Source organism: Anomaloglossus baeobatrachus, chromosome 1 (assembly GCF_048569485.1).
Source record: "Anomaloglossus baeobatrachus isolate aAnoBae1 chromosome 1, aAnoBae1.hap1, whole genome shotgun sequence".
Classification (NCBI taxonomy): Eukaryota; Metazoa; Chordata; class Amphibia; order Anura; family Aromobatidae; genus Anomaloglossus; species Anomaloglossus baeobatrachus.
In genome coordinates, this window is record NC_134353.1 from 136,922,057 (window position 1) to 136,944,656 (window position 22,600).

General features: G+C 38.7%; 1 protein-coding gene across 3 annotated transcripts in view; it reads right to left on the minus strand.

Annotated features, from left to right (window-relative positions):
* The window catches only part of SGCZ (sarcoglycan zeta), a 1,566,603-nt gene that overhangs the window by 719,807 nt on the left and 824,196 nt on the right, over positions 1 to 22,600 (minus strand). The window contains exons 4-5 of one of the 3 annotated variants that reach the window (XM_075347075.1): positions 13,753 to 13,858; positions 13,585 to 13,652 (exon numbers count right to left, since the gene is read on the minus strand). The exons of 1 other annotated variant lie outside the window; for it this stretch is intronic. The gene's annotated coding sequence lies outside the window, so the exon portion shown is untranslated. The remainder of the gene's footprint in view (positions 1 to 13,584; positions 13,653 to 13,752; positions 13,859 to 22,600) is intronic. One more of the 3 variants, XM_075347076.1, reaches the window with a different exon arrangement.

Here is a 22,600-nt window from a genome sequence, read left to right on the forward strand (position 1 = left end):
CGTTTAGGATACAACTAGGTACAGTGAGTGTTTGCTAGTATAATGGCTGAGTTTAAAAAAGTTTGAGTGTGCAATGCAGGCAGACGTCCTGCAAATAACGTTCCAATACTGTGAATTGACAAAAGTACAATAGCCACGTTTAGGATACAACTAGGTACAGTGAGTGTTTGCTAGTATAATGGCTGAGTTTAAAAAAGTTTGAGTGTGCAATGCAGGCAGACGTGCTGCAAATAACGTTCCAATACTGTGAATTGACAAAAGTACAATAGCCACGTTTAGGATACAACTAGGTACAGTGAGTGTTTGCTAGTATAATGGCTGAGTTTAAAAAAGTTTGAGTGTGCAATGCAGGCAGACGTGCTGCAAATAACGTTCCAATACTGTGAATTGACAAAAGTACAATAGCCACGTTTAGGATACAACTAGGTACAGTGAGTGTTTGCTAGTATAATGGCTGAGTTTAAAAAAGTTTGAGTGTGCAGTGCAGGCAGATGTCCTGCAAATAACGTTCCAATACTGTGAATTGACAAAAGTACAATAGCCACGTTTAGGATACAACTAGGTACAGTGAGTGTTTGCTAGTATAATGGCTGAGTTTAAAAAAGTTTGAGTGTGCAAGGCAGGCAGATGTCCTGCAAATAACGTTCCAATACTGTGAATTGACAAAAGTACAATAGCCACGTTTAGGATACAACTAGGTACAGTGAGTGTTTGCTAGTATAATGGCTGAGTTTAAAAAAGTTTGAGTGTGCAAGGCAGGCAGATGTCCTGCAAATAACGTTCCAATACTGTGAATTGACAAAAGTACAATAGCCACGTTTAGGATACAACTAGGTACAGTGAGTGTTTGCTAGTATAATGGCTGAGTTTAAAAAAGTTTGAGTGTGCAATGCAGGCAGACGTGCTGCTAATAACGTTCCAATACTGTGAATTGACAAAAGTACAATAGCCACGTTTAGGATACAACTAGGTACAGTGAGTGTTTGCTAGTATAATGGCTGAGTTTAAAAAAGTTTGAGTGTGCAATGCAGGCAGACGTCCTGCAAATAACGTTCCAATACTGTGAATTGACAAAAGTACAATAGCCACGTTTAGGATACAACTAGGTACAGTGAGTGTTTGCTAGTATAATGGCTGAGTTTAAAAAAGTTTGAGTGTGCAATGCAGGCAGACGTGCTGCAAATAACGTTCCAATACTGTGAATTGACAAAAGTACAATAGCCACGTTTAGGATACAACTAGGTACAGTGAGTGTTTGCTAGTATAATGGCTGAGTTTAAAAAAGTTTGAGTGTGCAATGCAGGCAGACGTGCTGCAAATAACGTTCCAATACTGTGAATTGACAAAAGTACAATAGCCACGTTTAGGATACAACTAGGTACAGTGAGTGTTTGCTAGTATAATGGCTGAGTTTAAAAAAGTTTGAGTGTGCAATGCAGGCAGACGTCCTGCAAATAACGTTCCAATACTGTGAATTGACAAAAGTACAATAGCCACGTTTAGGATACAACTAGGTACAGTGAGTGTTTGCTAGTATAATGGCTGAGTTTAAAAAAGTTTGAGTGTGCAATGCAGGCAGACGTCCTGCAAATAACGTTCCAATACTGTGAATTGACAAAAGTACAATAGTCACGTTTAGGATACAACTAGGTACAGTGAGTGTTTGCTAGTATAATGGCTGAGTTTAAAAAAGTTTGAGTGTGCAATGCAGGCAGACGTGCTGCAAATAACGTTCCAATACTGTGAATTGACAAAAGTACAATAGCCACGTTTAGGATACAACTAGGTACAGTGAGTGTTTGCTAGTATAATGGCTGAGTTTAAAAAAGTTTGAGTGTGCAATGCAGGCAGACGTGCTGCAAATAACGTTCCAATACTGTGAATTGACAAAAGTACAATAGCCACGTTTAGGATACAACTAGGTACAGTGAGTGTTTGCTAGTATAATGGCTGAGTTTAAAAAAGTTTGAGTGTGCAATGCAGGCAGACGTCCTGCAAATAACGTTCCAATACTGTGAATTGACAAAAGTACAATAGCCACGTTTAGGATACAACTAGGTACAGTGAGTGTTTGCTAGTATAATGGCTGAGTTTAAAAAAGTTTGAGTGTGCAATGCAGGCAGACGTCCTGCAAATAACGTTCCAATACTGTGAATTGACAAAAGTACAATAGCCACGTTTAGGATACAACTAGGTACAGTGAGTGTTTGCTAGTATAATGGCTGAGTTTAAAAAAGTTTGAGTGTGCAATGCAGGCAGACGTCCTGCAAATAACGTTCCAATACTGTGAATTGACAAAAGTACAATAGCCACGTTTAGGATACAACTAGGTACAGTGAGTGTTTGCTAGTATAATGGCTGAGTTTAAAAAAGTTAGAGTGTGCAATGCAGGCAGATGTCATGCAAATAACGTTCCAATACTGTGAATTGACAAAAGTCCAATAGCCACGTATAGGATGCCACTAGGTACACTGAGTGTTTGCTAGTATAATGGCTTCGTTATAATTAGTTGGAGTGTGCAACGCAGGCAGATGCGCTCTGCAAATGTCTTGGCACTAGTGGGACTATAGCAAAGTCCAATAGCCACGTATAGGATGCCACTAGGTACACTGAGTGTTTGCTAGTAAAATTGCTTAGTTTAAAAAAGTTGTAGTGTGCAATGCAGGCAGACGTGCTCTGCAAATGTCTTTGCACTAGTGGGACTATAGCAAAGTCCAATAGCCACGTATAGGATGCCACTAGGTACACTGAGTGTTTGCTAGTAAAATTGCTTAGTTTAAAAAAGTTGTAGTGTGCAATGCAGGCAGACGTGCTCTGCAAATGTCTTTGCACTAGTGGGACTATAGCAAAGTCCAATAGCCACGTATAGGATGCCACTAGGTACACTGAGTGTTTGCTAGTAAAATTGCTTAGTTTAAAAAACTTGGAGTGTGCAATGCAGGCAGATGTGCTCTGCTAATGTCTTTGCACTAGTGGGACTATAGCAAAGTCCAATAGCCACGTTTAGGATGCCACTAGGTACACTGAGTGTTTGCTAGTAAAATTGATTAGTTTAAAAAAGTTGTAGTGTGCAATGCAGGAAGACGTGCTCTGCAAATGTCTTTGCACTAGTGGGACTATAGCAAAGTCCAATAGCCACGTATAGGATGCCACTAGGTACACTGAGTGTTTGCTAGTAAAATTGCTTAGTTTAAAAAAGTTGTAGTGTGCAATGCAGGCAGACGTGCTCTGCAAATGTCTTTGCACTAGTGGGACTATAGCAAAGTCCAATAGCCACGTATAGGATGCCACTAGGTACACTGAGTGTTTGCTAGTAAAATTGCTTAGTTTAAAAAACTTGGAGTGTGCAATGCAGGCAGATGTGCTCTGCTAATGTCTTTGCACTAGTGGGACTATAGCAAAGTCCAATAGCCACGTATAGGATGCCACTAGGTACACTGAGTGTTTGCTAGTATAATGGCTTCGTTATAATTAGTTGGAGTGTGCAACGCAGGCAGATGCGCTCTGCAAATGTCTTGGCACTAGTGGGACTATAGCAAAGTCCAATAGCCACGTATAGGATGCCACTAGGTACACTGAGTGTTTGCTAGTAAAATTGCTTAGTTTAAAAAAGTTGTAGTGTGCAATGCAGGCAGACGTGCTCTGCAAATGTCTTTGCACTAGTGGGACTATAGCAAAGTCCAATAGCCACGTATAGGATGCCACTAGGTACACTGAGTGTTTGCTAGTAAAATTGCTTAGTTTAAAAAAGTTGTAGTGTGCAATGCAGGCAGACGTGCTCTGCAAATGTATTTGCACTAGTGGGACTATAGCAAAGTCCAATAGCCACGTATAGGATGCCACTAGGTACACTGAGTGTTTGCTAGTAAAATTGCTTAGTTTAAAAAAGTTGGAGTGTGCAATGCAGGCAGATGTGCTCTGCTAATGTCTTTGCACTAGTGGGACTATAGCAAAGTCCAATAGCCACGTTTAGGATGCCACTAGGTACACTGAGTGTTTGCTAGTATAATGGCTTACTTAGAATGAGTTGGAGTGTGCAGAGGACAAGAGGGTACAGTGGCAGGATTGTGGTGCTCTGGGTAGAGGAATGGAAGCCTGCCTTTCTATTCCCTCCTAATGGTGAAATGCAGGGAGGAAATCCCTGACCTGGGCTACACAGACGCTGTTGCTGTTTGCAGGACCTGTCACTTATGGCTCTCTGACCCTGCCGCTTTGAGCCCTTAAAAGGACTGCTAGAATGTGCTCTCCCTAAGCTGTCTAACGCTGTGTATGCAGCGCATACAGCTGTATCGGCTATAGGACTCAGGAGGACGGAGCTGCGACACTGATGTCTGACACCAAAGACGCAGAAGGCAGATAATGGCGTTCGTGAAGAAAATGTCCGGTTTTATAATGCAGGGACATGTGACATGCAGATCCTATCACACATGCCGTTGCTTCTCTGGCTCAAAGTCCACTTAGGTGTGTGTGTGTCTGTGATTGGCTGACATGCTGGCCCGCCCCACAAGACGCGCGCGCTTAGGGAAGGAAGACAAGAAAAAAAAAAAAAAAATGGCGATCGCCATTATAGAAACAGCAGTGATCTGAAGGCGCTGTTCACGCACACTATACACTGAAATGTGATAATAGTTTGATTCACAGAGTGACTTACACTATTACAGCAGAAACCAAGCTAGGATTTAGCTGTTTTTTGGCTGCTAGAACCGTTCTCGAACGTTTCTAGAACTATCGAGCTTTTGCAAAAAGCTCGAGTTCTAGTTCGATCTAGAACATGCCCCAAAATCACTCGAGCCGCGAACTGGAGAACCACGAACCACGAACCGCGCTCAACTCTACTAATGAGCGATGATCAACAATCACAAAATCGTTCCAAAACGGTGATCATTGACACGTCGCTCATGTCCTTAATATCGCTGCTGCCACCGGTACGATGTTGTTCATCGTTCCTGCGGCACCACACATCGCTATGTGTGACACCGCAGGAGCGACAACCATCTCCTTACCTGCGTCCACCGGCAATGAGGAAGGAAGGAAGTGGGCGGGATGTTACGTCCCGCTAATCTCCGCCCCTCCGCTTCTATTTGTCAACCACTTAGTGACGCCGCAGTGACGTTGCTATGACGCCGGACGCACCTCCCGCTTGAGGGAGGGATTGTTCGGCAGTCACAGCAATATCGCTGACAAGGTATGTGCATGTGACGCTGCCATAGCAATAAAGTTCGCTATGGCAGCGAGCAACAAATGTCGCACGGGCGACGGGGGCGGAAGCTATCGCGCTCGACATTGCTAGCAATTGCTAGCAATGTCGCAGCATGTAAAGCAACCTTAAGTCTCTGAAATATGACATTCAGATAAAACACCCAATTAAACATTCAGTACGAGGGGCTGCTGCTAAGTCTTTGGCGTTACTCAGAAAGAGACCAGATAGGATGATGAAACTTTACATTTATTCCACATATTCTCCACTGATGACAACACATTTCTTACAATGGTATTCCAAGTTCTGTAAGCCTAGCAAAAAGAAGGATTTCGGTTGTGGTTCAAAACAAGCATCCGTAGCAGCCATGGCATCAGAAATTATGTGAAATTTGGTACCCTTGAGGTGTTTTTTCAGGTTTGGAAACAGATGATAGTTGGAGGGAGCTAGATCTTGTGAATAAGGTGGGTGGTCAACCAGCTGGAAGCCCATTTCTGCCAGTTTTGCCATGGTCGCTTGTGCAGTGTGAGTGGAGGTGTTGTCTTGCAGGAACAAGATTCTTTAGGCTAGCGCCACACATCCGTGCCTCCGGTATGTGTTTGGCATTTTTTACATGTACCGGCGGCACGGAGACACGTACAGCAATGCTACCCTATGGTAGCAGGCACACACACGTAAAACCACACGGAACGTGTGTCCGTGTGCGTTTGTACGTGTGTGCGTTTTTCAAAGCGCTGACATGTCCGTTTTTTCACCGGCAGCACGGGTGTCATACGGCCCGCACCCGTACCACACGGGTGTAGTGTGGATGCGGTCTTGTGTGACACGCGCCGGAGAAAACACACATGTCAGTGAAAAAAAAACAAAACATTAACTCACATTCTCCAGCCCTCCTGTCTCTGCCGCTGCTGCCTCTTGCTGCCGACCGCCGCTCATTATTCTCATTGAATATTCACTTCACTGCCTGGCAGCAGCAGCAGCGGGGAGACGGGAGGGCTGGAGACCGAGGATCAGCACCACGGACAGCAGCGCGGACATCAGGAAGGACCAGGTGAGTATAATAATTACCGGTTCTACGTGTGCTATCGCGGATAGCACACGTAGAACACACGTGTCTCGCACGTACCAGAGACACGTACTTACCTGCACGCAACACGCAGGGAAAATACGTGTCTCTCGGCACGTGCGTGAATTTCACGTGAGTGTGGCAGAAGCCTTAGACAGCTTGCCTCGCCTTTTGGCCTTCAGAGCTGCCTTTAATTGGTCCAAAAGTTCAATGTAATTCCTTGAATTGATGGTGGAAGCCTTTTGAAGGAAATCCACTGGCAGCATGTCCTCCTTATCCCAGAACACAGATGTCATCACCTTAGTGGCTGATTTCTGCACCCTGAACTTCTTTGAACAAGGAGAACCACTGTTCTCCACTCTTTTGACTGCTCCTTGTTTTCAGGATCATACAAATAAATCCAGGTCTCATCCATAGTGACTAGTCAATCCAGGAAGTTGTTATCAGTTCGAAACATTGACAAATGGACTGGGAAATTTTCACTCACATGCTTCTCTGATGTGTTGTCAAGCATTTGGGGACCCACTTTGCAGATAGCTTCCTCGTGTTCAAATGTTCATGGATAATGACACAAACACGTTCACGGGAACTCCTCATGATGACTGCTATTGCTTTAGCTGAAATTCGTCAATTCTCCAGTATGAGGTTGTACACAGGATTGACGATCTCTGGAACAACAACCACTCTTGGTCGTCCAGGACATTCCTCATCATTGGTGCTGAAGTGGCCCATTTTAAATTTGGCAACCCAGTTCTTAACTGTGGAATGTGAAGGGAATTGATCCCCCAATGTCTGCGATGACATATCACCATGAATATCCTTCAAGGACTTTCTTTACAGAAACAAGATTTGTATCACTCATCTTCTCTCAGTTGCTGTGAACATCGCATTAGACTCTGCCATTTTGTTTTACCGCTTGCGTAGAACACTGTTGCCATAAGCAACGATCACAAAACTTTGAAAACATATATTGTACACATAAGGCTTTCATGGGATGTAACATTCATTACCATAAAAACAAAAAAAGATCACAAAGCCAAAGACTTATCAGCACCCCCTCGTAAAAATATATAATGGTCCCTTTTGACTCCAGTTTATAATCCAGCGATAACACTGAGTGAAAGTCCGGCTCACTGAGTAAAGGTGCTCAGGGGAAATAACACGTATAAAAATATATAGAAAACCCCGGCACACAAAAAGTGAAACTTGAAATAACTTTTATTCAGTTTTTATTCAGTTTTTTATGTTGACGTTTCGGCAAAAATTGCCTTTTTCAAAACTAATAAAGTCATGGAGAAATGTATATCTTGTGAAGAATGTCTTTAGACTTGACAAGGATATTTATCTTAAATGGCATAAATAAGAAATCCTAGTGAGGATATGGGAAGCAGATGCCACAATAAAGGTAAACTGTACCCTGATCTCCCAGGGTACAGTTTACCTTTATTGTGGCATCTGCTTCCCATATCCTCACTAGGATTTCTTATTTATGCCATTTAAGATAAATATCCTTGTCAAGTCTAAAGACATTCTTCACAAGATATACATTTCTCCATGACTTTATTAGTTTTGAAAAAGGCAATTTTTGCCGAAACGTCAACATAAAAAACTGAATAAAAACTGAATAAAAGTTATTTCAAGTTTCACTTTTTGTGTGCCGGGGTTTTCTATAATCCAGCGATGGCCATCTTTTTGAGCATGTACAAAATCACAGTTGACCACAGTTTGCTGCACACTGAAAAGATGAAGATAACTGCACAGAGGCCAGAAAAGAGTAATTCTGCTTGCCTCATTATTATATAGTGAATGGATCTGTTGTGGGTTTCCTTCTGAGACAGTATTTTAGAAATTCAGATTGAAACCTGATTTAATAAAAAATGCAAAACTTGTCTTAAAAGTTATACTTTTTTGTGATGATCTCCATTGAACTGAGTGATGTCACCAGTCAACAAGGGACCCAGCTGTGAGCAGGTGAAGTCACTCAGTTTACCGGAGGTCCCTTGCTGATCTCAGTGAGGCTGTTGTCACACTTGTGAGACATTCAAAAGAGAATCAAGTCCCATCACCGGGCACGGCCTGACACTCTCTAGAGAGAAGCATGCAGCTGCATAAAAAGACATACAGCTTCATGCCCGTCTGGAGAGCGGCATGCTGTTCTGGGTGATGTGACTCAATTCTCACGCAAGTCATTTCCAAGTGTGACACGGGCCTGAAAATGAGACTGGATTTTTGGATTATGAGTCACAATCCGACAATCCAGTCTTACTTTCATAGAGCGCAGTGGGGGAGCCCAGATGTGACCTCTAGTAAACTGAGTGACGTCACCTGCTCCCAACTATGTCCCCCGTTGGCTGGTGATGACCTCTGGAGGTAAGACCAGGGCTTCCTTTGCTGAATTCAGTGTATCCCAGAGCCTGTGGAGAGTGGATGTATTATCCCTCTCACTAAGCTTCAGATATAACAGAGCTGAGGATTGTTGTGGGACTTTGTATGGAATATGAAGGATCTTCTAGTGTGTTTTGCGGTTAATAAAGGGAGGATGTTTCAATATTTGTATTTTATTTCTTTTCCCTTACAAGATTTGTAATGGGGGTGGTTTCAGACATCTCCCATTACTAATTCAGCATCTAGTGGCAGCTGTCATTAACTCAATATATTACCCCTATTGCCACTGCACCAGGGCAACTGTAATAAGCCAAGATAAGTGTCAGCATTGCGGCGTATAGCAGTCTGCAACCAATCACAGACAATGGCAAAGAGGGTGGGCGATGGAAGCAGTGAAAATTCATGAATTATAATAAGCGGGACCAAAAGAGAGTATGACTGTAGCCTGATCCTCTGGTAAACATGGTATGTATTACTATCATGCTATTACTACCATTTATCTTTCACCACAGCCCCTACCACTAGCTACGGCCATTATTTTACATTTTACAGCCCCAAACATCTCGTATCTATGGGATTCATTGTTGCTGGGTTCGTCAAGTTCACTCGCCGATCCCAATTTGTTTTTCGATGCTGGTTTGGCAAACCCAAATATCTACAGGTTCACTCATTACTACCAATAACATCTTACAAAATTTCCCCTAAACTTGGCAATACCCCACATGTGATTATACAAACAGTAGTCTGTTTGACATAACAGTTTGATTTTTGGAGCCCAGATTTTCCTAAAATAATTTGCACAGCCCCTAAATTCCGGAACAATTATCTAATTTTGGAACTTACACGACTTTCAGAATTCATCTATGGGTTTATTGACAATGTAGTCTCTAGAAAACACCCATAGAGTCAAACACAAAGAATGTTGCAGCATTAAAAATTGCAAAGAAAACCCCTAGTTCTGCCCAGTGCATTGTAGTGCCCGTTTATTGTGCCTAGCTTTTACTTCTGGAAACCTGCACCCCATAAATTACGCAGCATTTCAACTACAATAATGACAAACATTGGGATGTTAACAGTTGTTTAGGCAAATTGTGCAGCTCAGAAGGGAGAGAGACATTTGTATTAGGAAGCGCAGATTTTGTTTCTTTTCTTTTTTGTGGAGGTGAGCCTTTGTGCAACTAGTAACATGCAAACCTCCTATTTTTCAGTTAACAGATGATTGACCTGATGATTGATCTGAGTGGGGACTTGTGTTTTCGTGGGTTGCATTAAATGCTAATTGGTGAAAACTTGGGGTAAATAAATTTTTTTGATCAGTTCACATTTATCCTGTGCTCTATGCTGAGCACTTACATCAGAGTTTCCATGTACATTTCTAAAATATGTGATTCAGGTGAAACTCCCAATGGATTTATTCCCTATAATTAGGCTTCACACGCTACGATATCATTAATGAATTATCGTCAGGGTCACGTTGTTTGTGACGCACATCCGGCGTCATTAACGAGATTGCAGCGTGTTACACTTAAGAGCGATCTTAAACAATCGCAAAAGAGGGCAAAATCATTTGCCGTGGAGAGGTCGTCCTGAAACAAAAAATCATTTTCAGGATGTTAGCGATGTTGTTCCTCGTTCCAGCGGCACCACACATTGCTGTGTGTGACACCACAGGAGTGAGGAACATCTCCTTACCTGCCTCCATCGGCAATGCAGAAGGAAGGAGGTGGGCGGGATGTTTACGTCCCGCTCATCCCCGCCCCTCTGCTTCTATTGGCCGCCTGCCGTGTGACGTCGCTGTAACGCCGCACAACCTGCCCCCTTTAGAAGGAGGCGGTTCGCCGTCCAGCGCGACGTCGCAGGGCAGGTAAGTGCATGTGACGGGTGTTAGCAAGGTTGTGCGACACGGGCAGCGATATGTCCGTGTCCCACAACCAATGGGGGCGGGTACCATCGCTTGCGACCTCGCTAGTGAGATCGCAGCATGTAAAGCCCGCTTTACTTTGGACTCTGGTTAGCTTTTGTTTGAATCCCGCTTTTCAGATATTTACATTTAAATTCCACTGGAAAAGCTTAAGGTAGAGCGCAGGATAAATGTGAGCCGTGCCGTACTGTGATTTCTGGGAGGCAGAATAAACAATTAAGCAGCAGTTGAAAAAATGGCTTCAATACTATTTTCTACACTGTTCATTTTGTGGTATTGATTTGATGGTCTTATTCCTCAAGTCAGTACGATTACAGTAATACCCCATTTCTATAGTTTTTTTAGGTTTGGGTTCTATCACAGTAAAAATGTTTTGTTTTTGTTTTTTTGTTTTTTTTTACAAAATAAAGGTTTCTTGCATCAATGAATTTTGAAAGCGAGAGTTTTTTTTATTTTTCTGCTGATAGAGTCATGTGAGAACTTGTTTTTTCTAGGATGAGTTGGAGTGTTTATTTATACAATATTGGGCCACACAGTATTTTTTTTATCTCTTTCTATTCTGTTTTTTGTGAGGCACAATAAAAAAGAAACAGCAATTCGGGGATTGTTTGTTTTGTTTTATTTTTCTCAGTGCACTGTGTCATAAAAGTGATGACATCTTTATTCTTTGGGTCAGTATGATTACAGCGATACAACATTTATATCATTTGTCTATGTTTTTTTGGTCTTACACAATAAAAATTATTTTATAGAAACAAAATAGTTTTTGCATTGCTGTGTCCTGAGAGCTATATCTTCTGTATTTTTTTGCTGATGGAGCTGTATTGCAGCTTGTTTTTTTGTGGGACAAGATTGTTTTCAGTGGTATCAGTTTTATTTATATATGACTTTTTGATTGCTTTTTATTCCACTTTATTAGCCAACTGTATGAAGAAAATACATAGCTTTTGTTACTTTTTCTAATTATAATTTTTACAGTGTGCACTGAAGGGGTTAACTAGTGTGGCAGTTTTATAATTTGGGTTGTTACAGATGTGGTGTACTATTTTGTTTAATTTTCTTTTACATAAATATACAAATTTGTTGGAATGTTTCTATTTTCTGTTCTTTATTTTCTGGTTGTTTTTTCTTACATTTTTTACTATTTTATTTAGTCTTTATGCGGGATATAAGTTTTTATTACCTTGATCACTGGTGTAATGTATTTCAATGCTCCAACATTGTAATACATTATACTTTCAGTTTCACACTGACAGAAGCAGCTGTCAGCCTTCGGCATGATCTCAGGTGCTTTCCATAGCTTTCTGACCCAGAGGTCATCATGATGACCTTGGGTCACCATAGGAATGATAAGGCCCTGGCAATCACATCGCAGGGGTATCGATTGAAGGGGAGGGGAGTACAATCCCTCTCCCAATCACCTAAATGCTGCTATCAATTTCGACCAAAGCATTAAGTTGGTTAAATAGCCAGGAACAGTGTGGGCACAGTCCCTGGCTGTGAAAACCAGGCCTCGACTGTCAGGAAAGCTGAGTCCTTGGTGTTAATCGCATAGGCGCAGCTCCGGTACCCACACAATCGCTAGGATGTACCGGTATATCCAAGGTTACGAAGTTTCCGACAAGCAGGATATACCAATACATCCAGGGTCGTGAAGGGGGTTAAAGCTGCTTTTAAGCTTTTATTGTGTTTGCAGGCACAAGCATATTTAGAATGTGTTTTGTTATGTACAACTACAACTGCAGCTATAATTGTACCCTCAAATTGGGGTCGTTTTCAGAAATGCAGCAAATGACACAGTGTTCAGAGTTGGAGGCACTAACCTCTATTCTCAGCAGGATCAAATGCTCTAAAGCCAAACATGAGTATACGGCATATGTATGATTGCAATGTGTATTATACTTCCATAAAATATTTTCTTTTATATACAGCTTAAACATTGAATCAGTTTGTTTTTTTGGAGCAAATTAAAACATTTCAGATTAATCTTTATAATAACTTTGATAAATAATTTACAGTATTTTTTCTCCAAATTTTGTACAGCATATTCTTTGCAGCTTTCTGCCTTAGGGCAGAGTCACACTGGTGTATGATTCACACGAATGTAATGCGAGAAAATCTCTTATTGCTCTTGGCTCCATTTAAGATAATGCTGTAGCTTTGATCTGTGAGTTTTTCCTCGGCCCTAAATGGACTGAGGAAAAAATCACAGCATGCTGCTATTGTCTGCGAGAGGCGTGTCACTCGCACCCATACAAGTCTATGGGTGCGAGAGAAACATCAGACGGCACTCGGATGTCATCCAAGTGCAGTGTGACATATGCACAGGATGACAATGGAGGAGATAGGGAGATTAGTCCCTCCCTCTCCTCTGCAGCTGTGATCTGATCTCAGAAATGGATCACAGTCGCATGACACTTGGCTCTTGCTCGCAGCAGAGCCTGAGTTGATGGTCATTAGCATATCACATCAGATGCTTTCGCATCAGAAGCAATATGCATGTGGGACTCTGCCCTTAGTCAGACAATAGCTTTCTTTTTCAATGTGCTGTCTATGTGCTAAATGCTTCACATACAGTCAATGTATGTTAAAGAGCTAACTAAGCCAAGCTTTTTTCTACGTGCATTTAACAGATCCATTACAAAGATTTCATAGGAATCTGTACTAGACCTTTTATTAGTTTTTTTATTGTAAATATAAAACAGAATGTCAAAAATGGACATATACTGTATATGGATAATATATCAATATAAAGAATGGACACTATACAGATGGAAATTGTCCTTTTTTTGGATAGAAAACTTTTTTTCATATACTCGTCATTCTGAATTCAACCAAAGATGCACCTGAGGCCAAGTAATGGTAAAAAAATAAACAATATGCTTTCTGAGCAAAATGGAAGTGAAATTCAGTAAAAGATGATTTGCTACATTCACACACATTTATCATTAATCTACTACACACATTGTTTTTCATTGGAACACAAAACACAGTAATTTAGAAAGAATTCCTTACATCTTGAATTAAAATTGCAGCTTTCTTTTTCACAGGTGCTTTGGCAGATTCGGGAATTGAAACTTGTTCTAAAACAAAATACATTGGAAAGAAAGCTACTGATTGCTCATGAAAGAAACATTTTTCAAACTTATAAACATAACATTAAAGATGATGAAATATATTTACATATACTTATCTAATGAGATTGGTAGGCAAGGAAATATTTTAACAATCCCAATTTTCATCTTTACTGGTTTCTTGACATGAAGCGCAGATGGTTCTTTGCCGTGTCCTAGAAAAGAAAATATATTATTATTTAAAGAAGAAGAAAAGAAACCAAGTTGTGGAAGAATTGCAGAGAAATAGAATAAATGAGACAGAACAAGGCTTTAAAAGATGCAGAATTAACTGAGACACATAATAGCCAGCACATTTAGGAGTCCGTTACTTCTCCAGCTGGTAAAAATGCTTCTTCGAAATATAATTCCCTATTTTGTTCTTAAATAATGCAGTATTTTCTGCACCTTCACTATCAATTTTCAAGTCACCTGATTGGTCAGATGTTAAAGTTTGGCTTTTCTAAAACTCACATAATAAATGTAATCAAAAAATATATAATTAATTTCAGTGCATAGTACAATTTTATTGGTTTAGTTGCATAGATATATGCACATTTTCTATATATAGATTAGTTTTGGAGGACTTTTTGTAAAATCTAAATATTAAAATATGGCAAAAAATGGAAAATTAAATATTGTAAAATTTAAGTTAAAGTTGTCAACATTTGGACTGTTTTGATTTCTAATAGAAAGTATTAAAAACATAATTTAATTAAGCTAATTGACAAAATAAAAAAAAAGTAAAATCATCAGCTTAAGGATTCAATCTCTCAATATAATCCATAAATTCTTGTTTGTCTCATTTAATTCTGCTTTTTTCCGAGGTAAGCCTGTTATCTCATTTTTCCAAATTCTCTTTCTTTCATCTCCCTTTTCTTTCTTTCCTCTTTAAATAGTAAGTTATTTTCTTTTTCAAGTCTAACTTGAACATCATTCTCTATGTAGTAAACAATTTGTTTAAAGCAAAGAAGTCACATGTCATTTCATATTTGTTTTAAGTGCTTAAGAAAATCTTCAATAAAATTAAAAGAGGGAAAATAAATCTATATCCGCCAGTCATCTTGGAAGCCACGAAAGATTACATGTTAGAAATGGTCAGAGAAAGGCAAAGTCTTTGAACATAAAATAGAATATTTATTTAGTTAACCATATAATAATTTATATATATATATATATATATATATATATAAGGAGTTATAGAAAATTACAAATAAAAAATCTAGGGTAAAGAATAGTAAGATTAGTATTTACTAAATTTAAAAGAAAAAAGTTGTTGTTCAGGCTGTTACTCCATACTATATGTATTAAAGAGATGGAGAGAGTATAGAAGACAGATAAATATTTTAGAAAATATCGTTGCGCAAGTGCATTGCACATATACAATATGACTTAGAAAACATAAATAAAAAAAAAATTTAGAATGTGAATGTATTTTGTCTTACAAAATGAATTACCAATGTTAAGCACGTGTGCATAAAAAACTGAAAAAAAGAGATCAAAGGAATATATATTTAAATTTTAGAATATTCATATCAAAGAGCAATTAAAAGGATTTTCCCATGGACAAAATTAATTTCAAAATTGATTTAAACCAATAGATCTTAGAATAGTAATAATTTATATGATTGGACGTGTTTAAAAAAATGCTCCTGTGCTGAGATAATCTTATATATGTGTCCCTGCTATGTACTGTGTAATGGGTGTATCTGACCATACAGGGACATGGTCTGATCATACTACAGCTCCTGGGCCGGGGAGGAAGCAAAAAAGAGTATACAGATAGCACAGCATGAGATCGTAAAATATTTCCCTGCCTGTTTTTAAAAAATATTTCACTTCATAGAAGGAATCATTTGCGATCCCAAGCTCTAATGTCTGTATACTTTTTTACTTCCTCCCCAGTCCAAGAGGAGTGGTATGATCAGACCATGTCCAAGCACAGTCAGACACGGCCATTACACAGTACACAGCAGGGACAATATATAGAAGATTATCTCAGCACAGGAACTCAGATACATCCAATTGTATAAATTTCTATTATTTAAAGAACTATTAGTTAAAATCAACTTTAAAATGAATGTTGTTTTTAGGAAAACCCCTTTTATGCTGGAAAATAAGAACAACTTATTAACCCCTTCAAAACTTGTCCAATTTGGCTTATTAAAACAAATCAATTTTTTTCAGGACTGTGATGGCCGGGAGCTGTGTCAGGGCCGATAACAAGAAGTCATAGTCTTGATTGTTACCACATTGAGGTACACGACTTTTGATTATTTTTTATTATACTAAGTGAAATGAAGAAAAAACATTTTGGGATATCATTTGTTTATTATTATTCACAATGTGAACTTCAAGCTTCAAATTTATACAATTACATTATCACTAAGTTGTACATCTATTTTTGTTTAACTACTTTTGCAAAAAAAAATGTACCATTAAACCGTTAAAGAAATATCTTTTTTGCTAACTTGGTTGCTTTATGGTTATTGGTTTTTTTTGTTGTTGTTATTTTGATTGTTTTTATTAATTTGTTACTTGTTTCTAGAAATGTTTTTGTGTGTTGTAGCTGAAACTAGTAGCACTTTAGGATACATACTCATTTTTTTAAAGCATTTTATAACACTTATTATTAGAAGTAATGAACAAAATAAAAATCTGCAATTTACTGGACTATCTTCTGGTGCCTAGCGTTCTTGATGTCTTGCAGCTCCCAGCAACTTTGGCGCTATCTGACTAGATTATAATGCTATGGTATTGTACAAAAATTTCATGCATCATGGCCAAGTCAGTGCAAGAGTCACTTAAAACCTGGACAACCAAAAATACCAAAAATAACCCAGAAAAACAAAATCATCAATAGCCGGAACAAAGAAGACATGTGAGGGCTGGGTAAGTATGTTTAATCCCTTTCTGACTTTTTTCCATCCATCAAAAAATAACTGTCTTGCCATCATTTAGCTGGTTTGTTCTACATTTATTCAGAAAAAAATCTGGAATCTGATAAAAAATATCCAATTTTTTATGAGATTCCTTAAAGCAATTTGCTAATCTTTAATGATAACTCTTTAAAGTTAATATTGTTGGTTACATAAATGTCTATATAGACTGTAAGGGTTTAATTAAAGCTTGTGCAGGAATTATAAGAATCACCAAATTGTTTATAAAGTTTAAATGTAGAATAATGTTACACTACTATTTTATTGACCTTGACAATAACACACTATTAATGTTGAGCATTATACCTCATTTTAACCATCACTGTGTATTGTTTTTCAGTTTAGATTGCAGAAAAGGACCTGGTTCACCAAACATTTTCTCCACTAGTTTATTCTTTATTAGAATACAAATCAGTGGGATAAAGCTACATTCTGCTCTGAAGTATTGATTACCATTACTTGAAGAGCTTTCGAGCACTGGTCTAGCTATCGATGTTGCTGATTAAAGTAGATGCCCAATCATAGGACATTTTTCATTTCTATAGCCTGTCAATTAGGAGTGGATTGTTCTGTTCATTTTCAAGATTATTTATGACAATATATTCTTTGACTTAACAATCTTTTCTCTTAACTATATGAAAATATATTGGAGGTGCCATGAAGATTATCAAGACAGGCATATACATTGCTGTGCGACAACAAACATATGCCATATATGTCTATATCTATCATGGAGCAGAAATGAGTAAAGAATATGGCTAACAATCTGTACTCTTTTTCATACAGTAAATAGAAAACAAGTTAACATAGAAAAACACAAAACTAGGAATATCTATTTTATTTTTTGGCCTTTAGTCCCCTCCACTTTTATACCCTATTAGTGAGGTGCGAGCACTACTATACTCGGGTGCTCAGTGCTTGTTAAAAGCAGCTGAACGCTTGAATGGGCACAACTCAATGCCCAAGTATAATGGAAGTCAATGGGGAACTCAAATATTTTTATGGGAAATCGTCCAGAAAAATGCTTGAGTCCCCCATTGACTTCCATTATACTCGGGTGCTTGAGTCACACACATCTGAGCATCTAACTACTCTTAACGAGTACCAAGCACTTAACCATGGTAGTGCTCACTCATCACTATTACCCATCCTTTACCTGTGCCCCCGATTATAAGAAAGGCAAGATAATCAGAAAATTGAATAAATGTTATTTTAATTCATGTCCATAGGTGCATTTTCAGAAAAAGAATCATGATTATTTAGGTTCCTTAAAGAGAGCCAACCACTAGGATTTTTCTATATGGAGTAAAGATAGTGCCATGCTGGTACTAAGATGCTGAATCCAGGCATACCTGTTGTAGAGAGATCTGATGCTTTGTTGATAAAATAACTTTAACCAAAGTTGCAGAAAAGCACTGCACTTTGATTGGTGCAACGGAGGTGGCCTTTGTGGGGGGTCTTCGACGTTTATTCCTCTCCTGGCACCCTCCTGGCTGACCCTCTTTTCTTTATTTGAATATTGCACCACATCACCCTTACTGTTATTGGTGACTTGTGTGCATTGACACAGGAATTCTGTCTTCATTAAATTGGTGCCAGAGTCCATGCATATGCGTACTGCAATTTCTATCATCATTTTATTTAAGACACTGTAATGAAGACTATGAGAGACATTGGTGAGCGCAGAGATTTTTCTCTTTTTACATCTGGGCAGGTGATGACGCCTCCTATAGTCTTCACCACATTGTCTTCAATAAGATGGCGCTGGAGATCACGGTACATGCATGCGTGGACTCTGGCACCATTTTAATGAAGACATAATTCCTGTGGCAATGTGCACGTGCCGCCAGCAACAGCTGTGGCAGCACAGTGTACTATTCAAATAAAGAAAAGGGGGCAAGCCAGGAGGATGCCAGAGGATGAATAAATGCCGAGGACCTGACCCACATAGGCTGAATAAAATCTAATTGTCAATTTGTTAATTCACCTAGCAAAGCATTTCTAAGAGGAGCACCCAAAAAAAATCACAGAGCTAACATTTAAACTAAAATGAGGGGATCTTTGGAAAAGGGATTTTGCAAGCTTTAAAGATTGTTTACCAAAAATTTGCAGCAAAGAGATTCACGTAAATCGCATAATTAGAAAACCTATAAGTGCCTGGAATGTATATGGAGAACAATGTGACTTCCCCTTGGAGTCAACGGAACATTTTTAATACAGTGGAACCTTGGTTTACAAGAACAATCCGTTCTGGGAGTGTGCTTGTAAACCAAGTTACTCGTCTAGCAAAGCAAAATTTCCCATAGGAAATAATGCAAGCTCAGACAATTCGTTCCACAACTTGTGGAATGTCCCATCTTAGTCAGCTTTTGTGCCATTCCACATATGCACAAACACACACAAATATACATGCACACACAAATATTATGCTCACCTTACCATCTGTTCCATCGCCGGCCTTCCGGTTCTTGTAGTTCACCGGTACATGATGTGTATCGGGTAACCATCTCGACCAATGCTGGAGCTTTCGCTGCCAGAGTGCTGACGTCAAAGGCATGAGCCACTTGCCTCTGATTGGTCAGCATGCTGCCTTTGAGAAGCGGCTGACAGTGGAAATTCCTTCATCGTCACGATGGTTACCCGATACACATCCTGTACTAGCGAAACTACAAGAACCGGGAGGCCAGCGATGGAACGGAAGGTAAGGTGAGCATAATATGTGTGTGTGTGTGCGTGCGTGTTTGTGTGTGTTTGTGCGTGTTTGTGTGTGTTTGTGAGTGTTTGTGCGGACTGCAAGAGCGGGTCAGAGCACAGTGAAAGTACGGAACCGGAAGTGTGTGCGGTGAGTATTTGCTCGTACAGCAAAGCATGCTCATAAACTGAGTTACAAATTTACAGCAAGCTTTGCTTGTATAGCAAAATACTCGCACACCAAGTTACTCGTAAAACGAGGTTCCACTGTATCTATATGTCATACACAGCCTTTATCATGTCCAAATGACTTCAACTAACCTGGCATGGGAGAAAACAGATGGTAACCAGATGTGACCAACAGCATATTAAACAACACACTTTCAGACTTTTTATGATATCTAAATTATATATATGGTCTAAAATGTATTACATTTTGAAGAGCAAGTGCATCTATTGCTGAAGTTATTTTGTATCCTTTTTTGGACATATAAGTGTTGATTTGCGTTACTGGTAGCCAATCGGTTTACAAATTGCTGTGTTTGTTACACCAGTATATATGATGTTGAGTCATATTTTTGGGCTCTATTTTTTTATTGGTTTAATTATTTTTGATAACCAGCCAAGATAAAGATGACAGCTGAGGGTTGCAGCCTTCAGCTGTCTGATTTACTTGTGTTGGTTATCAAAAATATCTGGGAGCACACATCATTTATTTTTTCTTTATTTTTCAAAGCAGGGTACAGTCAACTTCCACATGTCATAAAGCTTGTTGATTGGTTGTGCTGCATTATCAGGACACCAAACTCGGACATGGACTTTTTTAAAAGTCCATGTTCGAGTCCAAGAACCAGAAACTCCATGTCCGGTACATACTCTGGACTTTGCAATTTGTATTTGCTCATCCCTACCTGTAACTAGTGACTGTATACATATGTACATATTTAATTTTAGACTTTATTGTAGCAATGATGCTAGCTAAAATATAAAATTAACAGTACGTATACAACGGTAAGTAAACACTTATGTTTAAGTTTCAGGATTGGGAAAATAACATTTTAAAAAAAATGTGTTTCAAAATACAGGGATCACATTTTCTTGGGCACCAGAACCCTATTTAACATTTAAACATTGTGATCCATGGTCCCTCTTCATTTTTGATCTATACACACCTTCACAGGTTCATTGCAGGCTGTGTCTATTCATAGTCATGTGATCTACCCCTTACCGCTTCACATATCCGTTTATATTACCAACCTCATTACAGGTTTCGATTGATATATTCTTGTGAACCAAAACCTCATTTCTATTGTCAGTCAATCTGATGGTCCGATTTTGACAAAGGCCAGGGGCCATAACATCATATATATTTTTCGGACTCTGTTACAGCAATTATTGAATAAAAATAAAACAAGAACAGATCTATTTTTCTCTGGTTTTCTTACTGGGGTGTTTTATGAGTGCCGGAGTACTTCTCTACTTGCTCTAAGTTTGAGCTGAGTTTGATCTACTGTGCTCTGATTCTCTTGCATGTGAGAATCAGAGAACAGATTAGGAGAAGATGGAGAACTTAATTTATTCATCTTCTCCATTGTCTGTGTAGACATACATCAGATCGCACACGGATGACATTCAAATGCAGTCCGATGTTTTGTACGCATCCTTTGACTTGAATATCTTTGCATCATCCAATATACGCTGCCAGTCACAGCATACAGCATTTTTTTTTTCTCATGCTGAATTGGCATGAGAAAAAAGTGATTTTCAGCACTGTCCCATTGTATAACACTGGATAGTACTCATCCGAATTATATGCTTACACTATTTGTGAGCGATCCCTAAAAGGGAATGTTAACAATTTTTCAAAGTGTTTAATCCCTATGTTGTTTCTTGAGGTTTCTTGATGAATATATATTAGGTACCTCAACTTTTCTTTATTATATTATTAAACTTAAATTATTATGCAACTTACATTAAATATGCTGTGATATTTTCAATAATAATATCATTTTGCTGTCTTTATTTTAATACTAAGATTGTATTTATTGTCACTTAGAATAAAAATTACATTGTAGGGTTAGTGAAATGAACAATAAAATAGCAGACCTGTGCACCACTGGGAATAATTTGCCTTACAGAAATGTGTTAAAACATTTAAATTAAATTGTTCATCAGGGAGTTTTTACGGCCGCACCTGTTCCTATTTGCAATTACTGACAGTTCTCATACATCTACATAGAGAATAATTATTAATACAAAAAAGAATAGTTAAAAAACTCTAATCTTTTTCTTAAGAAATTAACAAATATATAAAAATCAATATGCTTATTGGGCCCCCCAGCCTAAAAACAGCAGCCTGCAGTCGCCCAGGATTGTCACATCCATTAGATGGACTAATAAATGGTAAGTTAAAACATTAAAACACCTTACACATTTAGTCTGAAAGATTTATGGTAAAAAATTGCATTTACACAAGGGTAAAAAGAAAAAAATGCACCATACAATTTGTCGTGGAAATTATTCTGAGTAAGCTGATACTACATCACATATGGTGAAATCTACTGTTTGGGAGCACGGCAGGGCTCGGAAGGGAAGGAGCACCATTTGAATTTTTGAAAGCAAAATTAGCTGGAATCATTAGTAGAGTAGATACCAATTTGTGTTTGGAGAGCCCTTGAGGTGTCTAAACAGTGGAGCTTCCCCACAAGTAACCCCATTTTGGAAACTAGTGTTTGGTTAGCACCTTGAACCCCCAGGTGCTTCACAGAATTTTATAACGTTGAGCCGTGAAAATAAAAAGTACAATTTTACCACAAAATTGTTACTTCAGATAGCTTTTTTCACAAGGGTAACAGGAGAAAATGTACCATACATATATATCACACTATAAACTATATATCACACTATATATCTAAAAAGACACATCTGCATGTTTTTCTCACTATCTGACATGAAATCAGAATAAACGTTTCCTGTTTTAGGTCAATTTGAAACCAAAATTATTTAATTATTTACATTTGCCAAATTCCAGAATAATGACAGAGAGAGAGAGAAAAAGAGAGAATGTTTTAAGGCGTTTAACCCTTTCACACCCGCACAATTTTCCATTTTTCATTTTAGTTTTTTCCTCCCCTTATTCTGTGAGCCATAGCTTTTTTTTTTTCTGTCAATCTTGCCACATGAGGGTGTATTTTTTTGCAGGGTGAGTTGTACTTTTGAATGAAACTATTAGTTTTACCATATAGTGTACTGGAAAATGAGAAAACAATTGCAAGTACCCTGAAATTG